This window comes from Chelonus insularis, unplaced genomic scaffold (genome assembly GCF_013357705.1).
Source record: "Chelonus insularis isolate UGA/USDA-ARS -01 unplaced genomic scaffold, ASM1335770v1 contig_346_pilon, whole genome shotgun sequence".
Lineage (NCBI taxonomy): Eukaryota > Metazoa > Arthropoda > Insecta > Hymenoptera > Braconidae > Chelonus > Chelonus insularis.
The window spans coordinates 396,505-414,637 of record NW_023276510.1 but is presented as its reverse complement, the minus strand read 5'-3'; the positions used below and the strand labels follow the sequence as shown (position 1 = coordinate 414,637).

Below are 18,133 nucleotides of genomic sequence, written 5' to 3'. Positions count from 1 at the left end.
AGAGGCAAAATGTTGTTCTGTAACAGAGTACAAATACACGAGTCTTTTAATCCAATAGAGTATTAGTAAAACATACAAAAACCGTGGCTGTGAAAAAAAGAGTCATGCAAAGGATATAATGTTTATTCCGACAACGTGGGTTATTTATAACTCGTCAGAAATAAAAAAATCCTTTCATTACTTTATACAATAATTCAAGCAGTAATGTAAGAATTAACGAATCTCCTCATGTTTTATGGAGCAATAAAACAGAAAAAGGATCCCGAGGAAGTGCGAAGAAGAATGGCAAAAAGTATAAGAGAGTGAAAATAAAAAGGAACCAACATTGACAAAATTAATTCCTGACTTTTATTTTACTCAGAGACAAGGACATACGCGAATTCAACGAGCGTGAAGATTAAATAGGCGACCAGTGTGTCAAGTCCGCCTCAATGAATGAGTACCAGTAGTTCGTTGGTGACTTTCAAGGGAGTTACACCAAGAGAAAGAGAAAATCTAATTAGAGAATACAAAGTTCACCAACTATATACCAGACTAGCCGAGGTGTTACAGGCCAGCACGAGGGCGAATATTTCTAGACTATCTCTGTCAATCGATAATTAGTAATTACTAGACTGGAGAAGCCGAATTAATCGGATACCTTTGGATAATAGAAGGAAAGTATTTCTTTCTTTCTCAGCTCTTAAATATCGATTAACTTTTTCACAATCTTTTATCATGAAATCACCGTATACAAAAGATATTTCTTTCCATCACCGATTTTTTTCTCTTTATTTTTATTTATTCCTCCAATAGGATTTACCGGTTTATGGAAAACTTGAAAAACAGAAGAAAAAGGAAATAAGAATAAAATATTACACAGAGAATTCAGAATAGTCTTCAATCTAAAATCAATATTTTTTAAAATATTATTTATTTTATTGTATCGTCATATTATTATTCAAAAATTTTATTAAATTTTATTCAATGTAGTGAATAAATAATATTTAAATTTTACAGTTGACCTGATTTACACAATAATTTAACTAAATGATTTATTTAATTAATATAATCATTTCATTCTCTTCATATGTAGAATTACGTGTAAATTTTAAATTGCTCGTAACTTCATTTCTATTTGGTAAAAAAACAAATCAGAATTAAATATTAAACAATTTGTACATATTTTACATCATTAATATTCATTTAATAGTATTATATGAACTTTACGTTATTTATAAAAGCGATAAGTTATTCAATATTTTAACATAAAAGTATTTTTTTTACCAGAGATTACTCGAAGCTTTCTTTTAATCTCTAAAAGTAAAACAAATAATTTATCAACTGAAAAATTTTTTTGCTGAAAAAAAATATTGAAAAATACTAAAAAGGTGAATAAAAAAATAATAATAAACAAGCGTATAGCACCGAAGAGAATGAATAGATTGCATCTCAGGACAAAGGTTTTGATGATTTATCCTCTGAGGGAGAAAATTTATGGAAAGTAAATGAAAAAGGAGTAAGATTAGCAAGATAGCAGGTATGGAAAATAAAGCGTTAACTGAAAGACACACATCAGAATAATGGAGGAGTAACAACGTAGTGGTTGGTTTGATCCCGCGGGTCACGAGTTGAGCCGTAAAATCGGTTGAAGGCTGCAGAGCAACAACGAGAGTGCGGAGAGACTATGGAAAGCTCCCGCTTGGCTCAATATCGTTTATTCGTGGCTGCCTAAACGCCAGGACACGCTATCGGCTCGTAGGATACATTATTCATGCACGATAAAGTATTCCCTCGACGCAACGTTGAGGGCTTGCCCGTTTGGTCAGGCATGAGCATACATGCACGTGTAGCTATAGACCTCATATGCTCGTTGAAAGACGAAGAAAGAGAGATACATATACGATGTATGTTTAACTGTGTATGCTTAATTAGAGCTGACCCTATCACTCGCGATATCACGGACGAGCGTGTTCAGCAAAACGTTAACGAACTGGCAAAGATCGAGAACTTTGTGTGTTTTATAATTGAACTGTTGCATGTCAAGACACTGGAGAACACCTCGCAGACTTATTGGAGTAAAGAGAAGGAATAAGAAATAATGAAAAGCTGCTTAAGTGGGTTGCAGTGAAAAAAAACCATCTGTTTATTTGTTGAGAATTTTTGACGGAAATATCGTCACTAGGAAAACGTATATTTCAAACCTTCTAAAGCCTCTTGGCATTTCCCTAAAGCTTGCAATATTTTCGCAAGTCTGGTGTGGCATATTTCGTTCCAATATCCAGGGAAATACGTGAGTACGAATTGCGAGCAACACAAAATTCTGAATATGCGAGTAAAAAAGACAATACATTCGATTTTTGTTGAGAAATTTTCTTCTTTTTTTTTTTGGTTGCATTCAGCACTATTTTAGTTTTCGCCAACTTTTGTATCATTCACCTCATTCCTATTCCGTTATTCTTCCTTGCTTTTGGAAAAACGAGTTCGTTACACATAGGACAACTTTAATACGATCTCCAGAGAATTTTATGTTTTCTTGTATTACCTTTTGAGTTTTTACATGACAAACATTTTTATGTCTTTTTTTTCTCTCGAGAATGTCTTTTTCAGATTTTTCTTTTTTTTTTTTTCAATCTTTGAAATGTCTTTGCCTTTGAGAAAAGCTCAACGTTACTTAAATTTTTTCCTTAATACTTTGTGCTTTTTTTGACATTTATTCTGACATTCTCACTCATGTTTATATTTTGCAAAATTATTTTAATATCCATTCAAATTTTTCTTCTTGCCCTTTTTTCTTCCGAGATCATTAAAATTTTTATACATCATTGTAAGATAATTCTCATGAAGTAGTTATTTTAATTGAATTTATCGTGCATTTACAAAACTACATAAATGAGCTTAGAGTTCTTTCAATAGCAATTGGTATTCTAGAGTATAAAAAAAAGCTCTTGTAACAATTTATTATTGTTGAATAGAGTTGAAAGGTTTCCATATAATATAGATGATCGTAAAATGGTATAAAATATCAAACTATCTAGCAAGAAAAATATTATATGAATATATTTAAAATTGATTAAAAGTGGAGCAAACTATAGAATCTTATGGTTTTTATAGTTACTATAAATTCTCAAATAAAAAACTCTTAAGAATCTCTTTAACCTTTAGTTTTTATATATATCTTGAAAAATAATTATTTATAATTTTCTTAAAAATTTTTATGCTGCTACATTGTGATAAAATGGAATTCATTCATGCAAGTACATAAAATGTGACAAAAATAATTCAAGGTATCATTTGATGTGTGCTAAAAAAATTCTAAATCTTTCATCAGTATTTTGTAAATAGAACTTGGCAAACCCGCTCGATATTGTGCTATTCTTTTTCCATACCATTGACGTGGTACATTTGTTTTTAGATAAAAGCTCTATTGATTTAAAATAAAAATGATCAAGAATTTATCGAAAATCACTTGTGAACTCTTGGCATTATTGTAAGAGGTAGATGGCTAAGATATCGTTAGTCTAAGAGAGTCTTGCTAAAAAGGTTCTGTCGTGACATAAATATTGCGATACCTTGGAGCTTAGTAGTAAATAACTAAAGTCAATATCGTTATTTTGTACCTTTAATAATTTTAAGTTCGTTTTTTTTTCTATCAACAAAAAGCACATATTTTTTATTAATGATATTGATTACACTAGTAATCAATAAACATCATTCACTATTATTTACAGTCTCCAAAGAATTTTTATCTTTGCTTTTTAGTGTTTTTTCTAAAAATACCTTTTTCTGCTATATCATAAAAAGTGCTGAATGCTTTACTCTTTATTATTACACTTTCTGCAATCTTGATTCTAGAAACTTTTTCTTTCCAACTCTGCTTATATTGCACTCTAGTCTAGACTATTTTTTTATCTATTCTTTATGATTTAGTTGTTCTATACTTTAATAGTATTTTCATTATTAATTATATTTTCGTGTGAAATGTTTTAGATGTATCTTCACAGCATCTTTCTCCTTTATAAACCACTTTGAGCTTCAAAGAATTTTTTATATTCATTTATTCGAACGTTTTCGTCATAATTATATCATTTTGCAATGTTAATATGAAGTTTAATCTTTTTCCTGTACAAGGATAGTTTATAGAAGAACTCTAAATTAAAGAGTTGGCAAGTGTCTTTATGCCATCGTCTTGCATACACAAATTATATTAATTTGACTACTCTCGTACCACATGAAAACGACATTACAGACATCAACATATAAATTTCTGTAGTCTACTAACAAGGTAAAAGATGCAAGATGAGACAGTTCTATAGACTGACACGTTATATGACTTTTCGTAGACATCTCGCGTGCAAGTTTAGCTGAAGTCGTGTGACATGACGCGATGTGTTGTGAACTTGGAAGTAAAACAGACAAATAAATACACGTGTGTATTATCTGAAGCCACTGAATAGAACCGCAATTCTTTATGTCAAGTAAGCATATGGATTTGATTCGTTAGTATACCAACACTTTCGCACTTTTATTTTTTTGTTTTCGTTGTAAAAATTCCACTCTTTGCTTCTGTATCTTATCTTATCAAGTCTTGGAGGAAACTTGAAATTAGATTTTCAATGAAAAAAGTTCAATCAACATTTTTTTTATTATTTTTCTTGTTAAATAACTAGTAACTAGTGAATAAACTAAAAAAAAAAGTCATAAAATTTAAATAGAAATAAGTGGAAGCAATAGATGAAGGTGAGAGGTTGTTACCGAATAAGATTTACAATATCCTATAACAACTTGAGAAAAAATAAACACATTTTTCAATTAAAAATTTATATTTTCGATAAAAAATGCAAGAAAAATTTTTTTTATAAAAAAAACTCTAAAACGACAGTCAATAAGTCAAGTTTTTTTACTATAAAAATAAATAAATCAATAGCAATTCTATAAATAGAATATTAAGTCTGTAAAAACTATTCCTTTTGAATAAAAATAAACTAACTGTCCTAAATAGTCTTCACAGTTGCTTCAGATCCTCTTTAATTATTTTTTATCTCGAAGATCCCTTTACTTTTCCTTATTTAAAAGTAAATTATACAACTGTTACTTTACGCAATATATTAGAACGGAATACCTGTAATTGACATGATGACAGAATTAATAAAAAAACTTGGTTTCATTTCTACTGATGCCACAATGTTTAATCATCTGAAGTTAAGTAATAATAGGCAGAAAAAAAAAGAATTCTTTAATTTATATATGAGTATCTTGCAACAAAATTTATATTAACAGGTTGAATAATATCGTGGCTTGAATCTTCTTTTCCGCGAGAAAGCAATTCTGGATTCATGATTGTTCCAATCGTCGACACTGTTTTTCATTCCATTTTATCTCTCACACCATCTATCCACTATGTCGACTAATTCCTTTGAAATCCAACGAATTCGCTGGAGAATATATTATATGGTAATGTCTCGACAGGATATGAACTCCTTGGGTGAATTCAAGCGCTTTCGACCGTATGTTTTACATTATTCCAGTGTATCGCTATTTCTGCACTTCCGCTTGTGAAAGAACATTTGCAAACTGACTTCTTGAGGTGTTTGAATCCGTGTTGGATCTTAGATCCACATCTCTACTGTTAGTTACACCAATAATTATTACTCTCGAAAAAAGAAACCATGATAATCACTGCATAACAATCTGTTTTCAAGTTATATCATCATCACTGAATCAGTATCTTTATTAGTACTGCAAATGATGAATATTCACTGACTTATTTTTGGAATAATGAATGAATGGATACCAATTCAAGTGTCATCAAAAAATAATCAATCAAGATTTATCTTCTTTCAATTCAAGCAAACATTTCTCATAATATTGAAGGTTTTTTTTATTAATCAGAATCGAAAAATGAACAGAAAATATTTTTTTAATCAAATCACAAAATATTTGAATGAAATATTGACTGCAGAAGTTTTTTTTTCCATCAAAAATTTTTTAATGCAGCTATTTAATTAATAAAAAATCATCCATTAAGCCGAAAAAAATGGTCAATTGTTCATTTAAAATTTTCAAACATCTGCAAATTAAATACAATTAATTATTATAACAAGCGATTACTAATGGAATGAATTAAAAATTTTTTCAAAGCTGCATTGTAATATCATTAATTTATGACATTCATTCCATTCCAACAATTCATCAATGATTTGGAATGCACCTCATCACCATAAAATAATATTAGTAATCTCTTACAATATTATTATGTTCCATAATTGAATCAACGTATGATGGATTTGTAATTATGTTTAATTTAATTATCAATAGCATTGTTACCCCCAATAATCTTCTTAATTAATTTTTGTTATTATTAATATTAATATTTACCTCAACTTAAAGTTTTAATCAAATTCCACTCGAACAAATTTCCTGTCGTCATGATTAAAATAACTTCTTTTTTTTCTATTTTTCCATTTTCTAATATACATATAATTCCAAACAATTTTTCCTCCTTTTTTATATTTTGTTCCTTCAATTTTTCCATACGACTGAAGCCAGACTGGGCAAAGATTTCAATCACATTCGTTGGTCATATCGGTCGACAAAAATAAAAAAAATAAAGAATTTTATTAAAAATTTCTTGTTACATCATTCTTTTTATATTCATTGATTCACACTAAACCAACAAACAAACTTGAAAGCATTAAAAGCTCATATTCAGGTAACTAAGTGCAAAACTTGGAAGAAATTTAGCTGATAAAAAAAAGAATTTTTTGCTTTTGTAATTTGTCAGAACTTTCTTCATTTTTATTCTCCGATGCACATTTTAGCCATCACCGTCATTTTTTTCTCTTTTTATTTTTCTTTTCTTCGATTCTCTCACGCTTTAGCAATCAGAGCTTGGACCACTGCCAGTCAATTCCACGACCAGTGGTAGTTGTAGAAACGTAGCTCCAGTCGCGTCGACTCGAAACGCATTTACTTTCCTTGTGGTTATTTTTCCTAGACCGGTAGATTCATTTCCACCAACTCTATGTTAAATCAACGCAGAAGGTCTGGGAAAATTGTTTCCGGGTATAAAGAGCCAAGCGATGAGAGTGTCAATTGAATGAACGAGTCGACTGACATAGATGTATTATCACCACCTGTGACATTGGACCATCAACAATCTTTATTTGTCTTTCACTATCAGCAGCATGATAAAATACTCATGAAAATAAAATAAGAAAAAAGAATAATGTTAGCAACTTTGGGGCTCATGCATCACGATAGAAGCTGGTCCAGGTTTCGTGGCTAGCCACGAGATTGAAGAAAAACCAACGAATCCTCCACTGATTACTTTCTCTTTTCGGTTGCAGTTTACTAACCAGAACTTAGGTGAAAGACTTTCAAAGGGCTAACAGCAATACCACTTAGTTTAGTAGATAAAAGGAAAAAAATACTTGATAAAGACCTTTTTCTTTTTGTCGTGTACGCGACGTTTTCTCGTTAGCACCAATTAACTTGCTTACATTCTTCTCCACATCGTACTAGCAACAAAAAGAAAATAAGAAAACCATTTAATGAAATCCTCATATTATACATTGTACAAAAGTTGTTTTTAATATTTATTTTGTAGACATTTGAATTTACTCTGTACTAATTTGCATTCTTATAAACGTTTTCCACATAATTACCTTTTTATTCTTATAATTAACTTACTACACCATTTTATTACTATTTTATTCGTTTAGCTGTACACATCCTTGGAAAAAAACTCAAGAGATATTTTTTTCATGGAAAGTATCCATCAATATCAATTGTATCAAACAATGCATATCATTATTATGCTGTAAAAATACATCAGAATAATTCAATAATCAATTTACTTTAATATTACCTCGGAAAAAATGACATTCTCTATAGAAATTTTTTTTTGTTGAATAAAAGTTAAATTTTATTTAATTACTGAACATCTAATCAATTAAAAATCATCTAGCATTTTTAAATTAATTATTTCTCTATTATTATTGTCAAACGACATTAAAGGGCTTTTAAGTGGTTCAGTTTAACCCAGTTTTGAAATTAGCAAACGCCAACATGTTCAAATTGATTTTATTGATCAGGAAGTTTTCCAATATCACTATATAAAATGTGCTAAAAATAAAACCCAAGATATTTACCATTCTCTTCCTATAAAAAATAAATTGAAAAATATATGCAATCATGTATGATGCTGGTGCCAGGCTTAACCATAAAATTTTACTGCTGCACCCATTCAATAACGAATTACTCACAATTGAAGTATCCGTATCTAAAAATTATTCTTTATTAAGCTCCCCTATCCAAACTTGTCTTAGTTGTTTATTCTTGGTTACTAAATCAATTCTTCATACTACTAATTTATTTATCATCCATCATGCTTGGCATCTAACATAACACATCAACTTCTCTTTTATAAATATATACAATTAAGTTTAACTCATAAATAAGCATAAAAATAAATTTTGATCAAATAGATAAACCAAAATAACTACCTATAGGTAGCTACCAACATCAATACATCCAGTGGTACATTTTTTATTGCAAAAATAAATTTAGTTTATATGATTTTATCTTATTTTCAAGTGCTACAAATCGAGGTTATAAAACATAAATAATTTGAAGCCCCAAGCTCCAAAGTTACATTTCACAAAGCACACGTGTACTAGACCTACAAGAACCTCGTGAATTTAACATTTCCCTTGACGTGATTTTCCTTTTCACCAATGGAACATTTCTCTCCAAGTGTTCACCTCTCCAAGTGACAAATCACACGAGTATTGACAGTTGCATTGTCGCTTCGTGAACGCACCTACACAAACCGCATAGCTAACAAGCAAGAGGTCACGACGCACCAATGTCGCATATAGAACGTGCTCCAAATGACAGTAGCAACAGCAGCAGTATAACAGTAACGAGCGCGGCTGTAAACCAATGTACAATATCTATGTCGCATAGAATCTCTCGTGCTTGCAACGTTTCAATGTGGTCAGTCTCATTAGTTTGCCAATTTCTATACAGCCTGAATTCCCTCTGTTGAGTTTCGTTTTCTATTTATTTTGTATCAATGGTTTAACACACTCGTTTTGATTTGACTCTATTTATTATCAGTTTGAACTCGCTAATTATTTAACAGCAAGTTTAGATTTGATAACATCCAGGATATGCTTTAATTGATCAACAACAGCCAAGAAAAAGATTGAAATTGAAACATGAATTGAAAAAAGCTGAAAGTCATGAAGAAAACTTGGGCTTAATGAAGTTACTGATGTATCTCTTAATCTCCATTACATTAAATTATTAAAAGATACTAAACTTTATTTCATTAATTAATTCGTATTCATTTTTATTTGTTTTCATTCAAATCTCAAGCATCCACTAAAAATTCCTTCATACTTAAAAGCTTGGTCTAATTTGTTATTGAGTTATTTCTAGTTATTGCTTATAATAATTCTCCAATGTCAAGTTTTTATCAAAATCTTTTTAACGTCATTATCAAGTTTTAATATATTTATTTTATCCAATTTCTTTTGGTCCAGGTGGGTGTAGTCAGTGTCATTCACTTCTATACAAAACAGAAATGAATAGACTTCAAGATTCTATAATGGTGGGTTTGTCATCTATCATGAACACACTTAATATGAAAAATACCACCCGTGGGTTAGTGTTACGCCCCGAAAAAATCATTTATAAAAGTTCTTCAGGCGTTTTATCGATTTTTTTGGGGGGTAAAAAAGTTTTTGTTCATTATATAGACACTGTAACGACTGTGGCTTCTGCTAATGATTCTTCAGACCTTATATTTAATGACGAATCGAATCATATTGCATTTTATTCACATTCGACTACTTTAATAAAGCTATTATTTTTTTTACTTCCCCTCTTTATAATTCTCGTTTTTCTTCCATTCTTTTTAAGATCACATTGCAAAAAATTAAACGAAAAGAATATTTCAGTATGCCCTTTAATTCTAAAGAGAAAATCAATAGAAAAGGATTACTTATGTTGAAAAATTTTAGCAATTAATTTCAAATTTATAATTAATTTTATTGAGTTTGGAGATCAATATATTCTTTATTGATTAAAAAATTGGAAATGAAATTATCGAATTATTCAGAGAGACAAGTAATTAAACTCTTGATGAAGTAACAGAGTTTTAAAATAGCGTTGAAATGTAGTCTCAATTCGATAATTTCCTCGAAGAATTTTTTCTAGGCTACAATATTTACCTATTTAGGAGATCACGCGATCTCTCGTCACGTCATGACATGTCATATGATCTCTAAATTACACTCGAGTAGTAAACGGTATGATTTCGAGTAGCTCCTTGAAATCCCTCGAGAGTGCCTAGATCGTGTTGAAGGGATTACCAGAAAAATAAAAAATTGGCTTTTGCAAAAAGTCTAAAGAGTTAAAGAGGAACGCTCATGAAAAGAAATCTCAATGTAATTACCGGTACTCAATTACCAACTTCTTTCTGTTTAAACCAAAAGTATTCTATACTTTTGTTTCGTTTCTCTTATTTATCAGTGATTAAAAATTAATTGAGTTTAATTAGTCTATTATCTTTCACATATTTCACATAAGTAATAGCAATAAAAAAAAACCAAAACAAATTTTTGTTAACAGTATTTATGTAAAATTTATTCATTTTTCAGCATAATTGGCTTAAGAAATATTATTATTTCAATTATTACACTAATTTAAATAATAAAAATTCATTTTGGCTCGATAAAATATACTGCAAGTATAATTTAATAATAAATATAACTGAATAATAGATAATTTTTTCCTATTTCCATATAAATGTCAAGAATCATAACATTTTATCGATACAAATTTGATATAACTGATTAGAAACTCTTTCAATCGGTAAATAAATAATAAAAAAATTTAATATATAGATACATTGATCGTATTGTTGCCTGGGGAGTTCTAGGGCAATCGAACACATCCAAGCTGCATCTGATTACAAGAGGGAATTCTAGACCACGTGGCATCACCACTACACTTACCAAGCTTGTTTATCTATTTGCTAACTCTACCTAAGGGCTTTGCTCAGGATAGAAAACCCAAATGTGATTGTACAAAACCAATAGATCTATAGTGTAGCCAAAGTTTAGAATTAATTGTTGACTAATTCACTGTTCATTCGCATTTATCACTTACTTCTAACTTTACATCTTCCTTCCGTTAATTGTATGTCACTTACATTCATTTAAAAACAATTATTTTCAAGCATAAAAAACTGAAAAGAAAAACACTTTATCGATAAATTATTTGCATCTCAACTTCATTTTTGTGTTATTTATTATTTCATTCGTTGAATAAATCATTTCGATATCTCTATCAAGTGTAATTACACCGACAGGAGTTAGTATTAAAAAATGTTGGAAATAGAAAAAATGATTTCTGTCACGACATCTAGAGACATAAATGGATGGTTTGTGATTACCTATAACATCGATCTAATGCTTTAAAAAAAGCAGAGATAGTAATCTCATGATAAAATAGCTCGAACAATTGTCTATAGCTGTAGAACATTCGTCCCTAGGTCATGTTAATTCGCCATGGGTTGTCGTTCGTTTAGGCAACGGTAAATCGCGACGATCCATCGTGGTCACGGCGGAGTTGGACGTCTCGTTCATCACGGAAGGAAAACGGATGCGTTCGTGAGTGCAACGCAGAGAATAGGGAGTGCGGAAGTGCAGGAACAACGAAGCACACAACCACACAGCAGCATCGTAAGCTTTATACAGCAATAGTAGTAGGTCCAATAGATTGTTGTTCACCAGTGAAAAGGGGAATGAAGGAAAGGTCTTTTTTCAAGTACACGCGAACTCGTTATTAACCTAAACTTTTATTTCCCTCCACTTTTTAATCATTTTTTCTAGTTATTTCATATTCTTTTTTGTCATTTTCTCTCTCTTCGTAATCTGTCTTATGCTTTTTTTGTTATACTCTATCAGACTGCTCCTACTGTCCGGTTGTTCGCTTTATACCACTGACTTTTCCCTTGCGGCGCTTTCGAGAATGAAAGTTTTATTGGACTATTTGCTATGCAGATGCTCCGTTGAGGATTAAAGCCACTAGCTTCATCCCCAAAGATAGCAATTACTCGTTTTTCTGATAATTATTCGTTTATGTATTTTCATTATTTAATATAATCATTCGGGTTTGGTCGATTGATATTTTTTTTTGTCGGTGAACTGAGTTGACCTTTAATCTAAATTGTGCAATGAAAACAACGCGCTTGGTATATTGTTTTTATATAGTGTAAATATGTGTCACCAGATATGGAGTTTTAATTATAAGTTTTAATATTCGGAGCACATGTTGACAGTGTAAAGTTGCAATGTTACGAAGATTGGTTTTATGTTGTCGTTTTTTTATATTATTTTATACATAAATTAAACTTTATTACTTTTCTTACCTTAGTATAAAAAAATTAATTAAAATTATTTCATGATAATGACATTTTGATGTTTGTAGTTTGTATGACATCTAAAATAATAGAGAAATTTTCCAATTAATTTTTTTGAGATGTTAATCAACGTCATGTTGATGTTTTAAATTTTATAAATTATTGTAAGTGTGATTTGTACAGGAGAAAATTATGTAATTAATGAAATCATTCGTAATTTTTTTTTGTTAAAAGAAATTCTTGAATAGTTGATTGTCATTAAAATCTATTTATTGCATCTTATTGTTCTGTTTTTCATTCTCACTCAATTCATCGACAATGAATTTAGCCATCTGAATAAAAACAGTATTCTCATAGCAATTTATCAGATTTCATAACCCTCTTCTACTCTTGAAATGTTGCCCATTTTCTTTACATTCACCCGAAACTTTTTTCGATAATAGCTGAAGAAGAAGTTTTATCGAACTTATCTTTTCTTACATTTTTATATCATTAATGATATTTATTGGTTTTTCAATAACAAATATTTCATCAATTTATAGTAAACCTTCATTAAGATAAAAATTGAAATGTCATTGTTGAATAATTATATTGATAAGAATTTTCGAAATAAAAAAAACCAATATCTGAATTCTAATTAGCAAAAAACAATAAACTGTACGATATTTCACTGTCATAATCAACTACTGACAATAGAGATTTAAATTTAACAAAATGAAATGGTAAAAAAAGCAGTGGGTTATTAGTCAAATTGACAACTAAGTCTTACAGTTGATAAATTATTAAAGAATTTGATTGTTAAAAATTCTTCTTTAAAGTATAATTTACATGTTATTCTTAAGATCACAACAAGATTGGAAACTCTTTTTAAAATACTCTAATAAAATGGTTTTCAATTATGAAAAAAAGAAGATATTGCAAAAAATTAAAATATGATGAATGTACTTTATTTGATACATCATCTGTTAGGAGTAGATGTAATGAGTAAAAAGGTTTTCCATGCAACGTAAAAGTAATAAAAAAGGCGTAAATTTGGAGGGTTTCATTTAGTAGAAATTGAAAAGTCATTCGCGAGGTGAAATAGGAATGGTAAAGAAATGTAAGCTTTATGATTGAAGTAGTGGCATTGTTATGCTTCTCGTGGCCTTCAGCAGTGCACATTCAACGTCATACAACATTTGAGAACCCCACACGATAGCTGAGAATAACACTGCTGCACCGGCGGCGTAGAATAAAAGCTGAAAAAAGCACACAGCACGCGGACGCTCTTCATTTCCGGAAAAGCACGACGATTCATCCATGAGGACAGCACGCGGTCGGGCGTTAATCACGGAAGGAAAAGAGAGACATATCACATTGGTATACCTTGGTGTAAAAGGCGCACCGACGTGGAAAGAAAAGTATTTTGTGGTGATAGTGGGAGAAAACATGAGGCTTTATCCGGCAATCCTGTAACAATACGATGTCTCTCTTATTATTAAACCATCGTTTTAATTTTGTTTTCATTTTTTTCTCCTTTTCTATCTCTTTACTCCGCTTTTACTCATCTTTATTTTCTTCCTACTGCATTTTAGTTCCTCATCTTTACTATGCTCATAATCATTTTTTTCCTTTTGTTTTTATTATGAAGCTTGACTGCTCGGGAGTTTCTTTAGTGATGTCTTCTTTGCAGCCAGTATAATACCGCAATTAATGAGCAGCAGTCTTGAGGGTTCTTTGAGAAAATTCTCTTTAAAAGGCGCCACCAAAATGTCGTAAATTGCTTTCGTAGATCCTCATATTTTTTCTAATTTTTATACTCTTATTGCATTTAAATGCATCATCAGCTACTAGTTCATCTTAAACTGTAAATAATATGCTCACTAATTCTTTATCCTTTTATCTCATATTCTAGCTTTTTTTTTTAACCTGTTATTTTATTTATGCTAAAGAATATCGATTACACTTTTGATAGGTTCAGAGCTCAAAGTGAACTTTTAAATGAATTTTTCCATACGTCAACCGTGCTATCATTGACGCTGGAAAAATGTTGTAAACATTTTTAAAAGAGAATTTGTAAAAAAAATTATCTTTCACGTGACTCAGTTTTTACAAAATATATGATTAAATATGATATAATGGAAAAATTGATTGGGGGACATGAGACTTAATAGAGCCTTCCGGCATTATGTTTGATAATGATTCTATCAAAAAGCGTTTGATGGAAAAAAAAGAGTTAAGAGGCTTTTTTGGTTGCTGTCAGAAAGATTTATTTTGAAGAACAAAAAAAATTTTCATCCCTATGTTTATTTAATCATTGGGTTTGAAATTAATTTTGTTCTAAAGAAAATTTAACGGAATTACAATTGATTGAAATATTTTTCTATCAAGATCATTCGATCTATCACTACTATTGCATACAATTTTTTTTACATTCAATAGACATTTTTTGCTTAGACAAAAAAAATTGTCATACAAAAAATTTTTACTAAAAAAAATTCCAATTTCTCCAATAAACTATCAAAAAGTTTACATCTAAAAACAATTCATTGCGATTTTTCATTTGAAAAAAATTTTTAAATAATAAACTGCAATGTTCACAATTCAATATATCATAACTTTCTATTCTACGATATAATTATCAATGGTACAGTTAGCAATTAATTTAAAAGAAAAATAAAACTCTTCTCGAGAAAAAATATTTTAAAAAATATACTCAACAATATTTTATCGAAAAAAAACATTAAAAAAATATAGATTCACTCCGCTATTTATCAATTTACAATATTATTTTTTCATTTATCAAAAAAAAAAAAAAAAAAAAAAAATAATAAAATTGATGAAATATTTTTCCAAGAATTTTTTACGGTGTCGATAAATATAACAACATTGTTGCAATATCCTGAAAAAGTAAATAGATCGACCGTCACGAAGAATATAATTTATTCAACATCATCTTCCATACGTCTTTCTGTAATATTTTCTTTATCACGTCCTCGATATGATATTTTATGAGAAAACGGGCTTTGTTGAATTGCAATTTTCCATCGACACTGGCCGAACGAAGTCAGACGAGGCACTAGGGGAACGTTAACCCGGCGGCGCCAGAATTCGCATCAGCAACAACGCATGACGTCGCGGCTAATCTCCCGTCAGTTTCATCATCCCTCAAGCCATCTCTACCTACTCTCGATTCATTGTTTATGAGCTCAGGCTGGCTTTCATCTCGATAGTAAGCGCTAAATATGCGTCACACATCTCATCTTCTGTTGTCAGTTTTACTTTGGATCAGAAGTGCCCCGAGAAATAACCTTGAAAAAGGGTGAAAAGTCAAAGAAGAATAGGAAGAAGAAGAAAAAGAGAAAACGGAAGGAAACTGAAGGAAGAAAAGAAGCGATCGCATACCGCGGACTTATCGAGCTACGAAAAAAACGATAAAACTTTCCGACTGGGCAAACTTCCTAGTGTAGAGTATGACGTTTTTTTATAGGCTTCCCCCAAAGGAAACTGAAAATGTCTTCCATAGACTAACACTTTTCTTTAGAAACTTGTAAATTTTTCGGTATTAAATTTTTCATTTTTCTTTTTTTCATATGAAAAATGAGAAAAAAAATTCGTCTGAACATTCATCTGTTATGATCAAAGTCCTGGAAGTAAATAAATTGGTTGTTTTATTGTTGTCGATGTATTCTTTCGATTCATCAAGTTCTGTTTTATTTGTTAAAAAAAAAAACATTTTCAAGCCAAAAATTATCATTTATTAGTTGCAAATCTTTATTATTACTTATTTAAAAACAAAAACAAATTAGAATGTTATTTTTAGTTGAAAGCTCTTCTCGTTGTGATGCATCAACTTTTTGTGATAGCATTTAGTTTTTTGTGTGTATTAAATAACGAATTAGGCTGAGTCTTGAAAATAGATTAAGACATATATAACAGAGTCAAGTTGATAGCTATTAAATTTAGGTGCTTCTATACTTCATTGTCCGATTAAAAACCTAATAATAAATTTTTCCAGAGCAAAAAAGAACTAATTGAGTGTGAAATTTTTAGTTTCATGAACTCGTTCAATGGAGTATGAATAAAAAAATGAAATAGTAGAAAAATTCACACGTAAAAACAATGAAATATTGATTTATTTTTAAACCCCAAAGAACATTTGCGATAAAAAAATTTATCAAAACATACTTATCATAAAAAATCATCTTCAAAGATATTTGTAAAAACTTCCTACATGAAATCTTTCCATTATCTCTTTCTCAACAAGTAGCATAAAAATTTAACGATAATAGAGCCATCAAATCTAAATCTCATAACTCCGCGAACGAAAAATAAAGTTTACTAAAATGAGAGAATAAATGATGACACACTTCTGAATAAGTCTCCACCAAGCAATGATGGGTGGCTGGATATAAAGAGTAAAAATATAGCAACCCAACTAAAAGTCTCTTGAAACATCCTCAAGAATTCATCTCACTCTTTGTCGTATCAATGACAGCTCGAATCAATTTCAACTGTCGTCATGTGTCCTAGTGTATAGTAACATCATTCCTCTTGGGATTCACCGGGTTTTGAATTTTATTATGTGGAGTCTGACATGATGTATAACCTCTCGTGAAATACTCTTCTTCTCCCTCATCTCAAAGAAACTTTATATCCTCTGATTTTTTATTATTATTTTATGCTTTTGTTTTTATTTTTTATCCATCATTCAAGTTCCTAGCTGTCTCTGAATTAAATTAAATATGAAATATACATACTATTATTAATAACCTAAGTCGAACTGTTGATCAAAATGCAGTTTTACACTTACTTACTTTTACCGGTTTATTTTTCTATACTTGATAATCGTATGAATTATTTAATTTCCAGAATTACTTGCTAAGAAGAGTGTAGAAGGGGAAACGTCTGCGCGGCGGAGCTACCCACGCATCCGGCTGCCACGCTGCTTGCAGCATTTAGCAGCGTGCCGGCGCGCATCACCACACTGTGTTGCCTCGCATTGCTAAGGGGGGTTTGTATGTCGCACTGACGCTTCAGTCTGCCGCGAAACTTCGTGGCGAATAGTTGGTCTCGTCTATGTTAGTTCTTCTCATTATACTCTCGTCTCGTGGACACTATCAGCTGTCAAACTGTTGTACTTTTAATGTTTTTCACTGTGAATTTATTTCAATAATGAAACTTTTAGTTTAATGAAAAGTTTTTAACTACTTTGAACAACTTTCAAGTGATCAAGAATTTTTTTTTCGTCAACTTTTTATTTGGATAAAATTTTTCTGGATCTTTCTGGTAAGTTTTTTCGACAAACATGTTCTGCATGCTATCATTTATTTTATATTATTTAGTATTTTTATTAAACAAAAACAATAAAACTAACTCGTGTAGAATTTCTTGAAATTATTAGAGTCGAGCGAATTCTAGGAAATGAATTCTTTGGAAAAACATTTATCGACATTGAAATAGCGAAGAATGTTTTGGAGTGATTGACAAATAAATGATGAAAATAAATATTAACATTTGATATACAATGTAATAGAGCTTAAGAAATAAAGTGTATTACTAACAATACAATATATCAACTCGATTGAGTGTGGATCAAAGGAGAAAAATACGGGTCAACGAATTGAGAGAAACCAAGTTCTGAGAAGTCTCTTGATACTGTTTGTATTCCCTCACACAATCCTAGTGTCCGTAGTGCGTTCAGCAGGCGCGATGCGGTCCCTCGAAGGCATTACGTCA

The 18,133-nt window shown here is 30.3% G+C and overlaps 1 protein-coding gene across 6 annotated transcripts in view; it reads left to right on the top strand.

Moving 5' to 3' along the window:
• Window positions 1-18,133, top strand: part of PH4alphaEFB (prolyl 4-hydroxylase subunit alpha-1) — a 122,844-nt gene that overhangs the window by 33,927 nt on the left and 70,784 nt on the right. For 2 of the 6 annotated variants that reach the window (XM_035082419.1, XM_035082416.1), the window contains exon 2: window positions 17,267-17,683. The exons of the other annotated variants lie outside the window; for them this stretch is intronic. The gene's annotated coding sequence lies outside the window, so the exon portion shown is untranslated. The remainder of the gene's footprint in view (window positions 1-17,266; window positions 17,684-18,133) is intronic. 6 annotated transcript variants of the gene reach the window in all.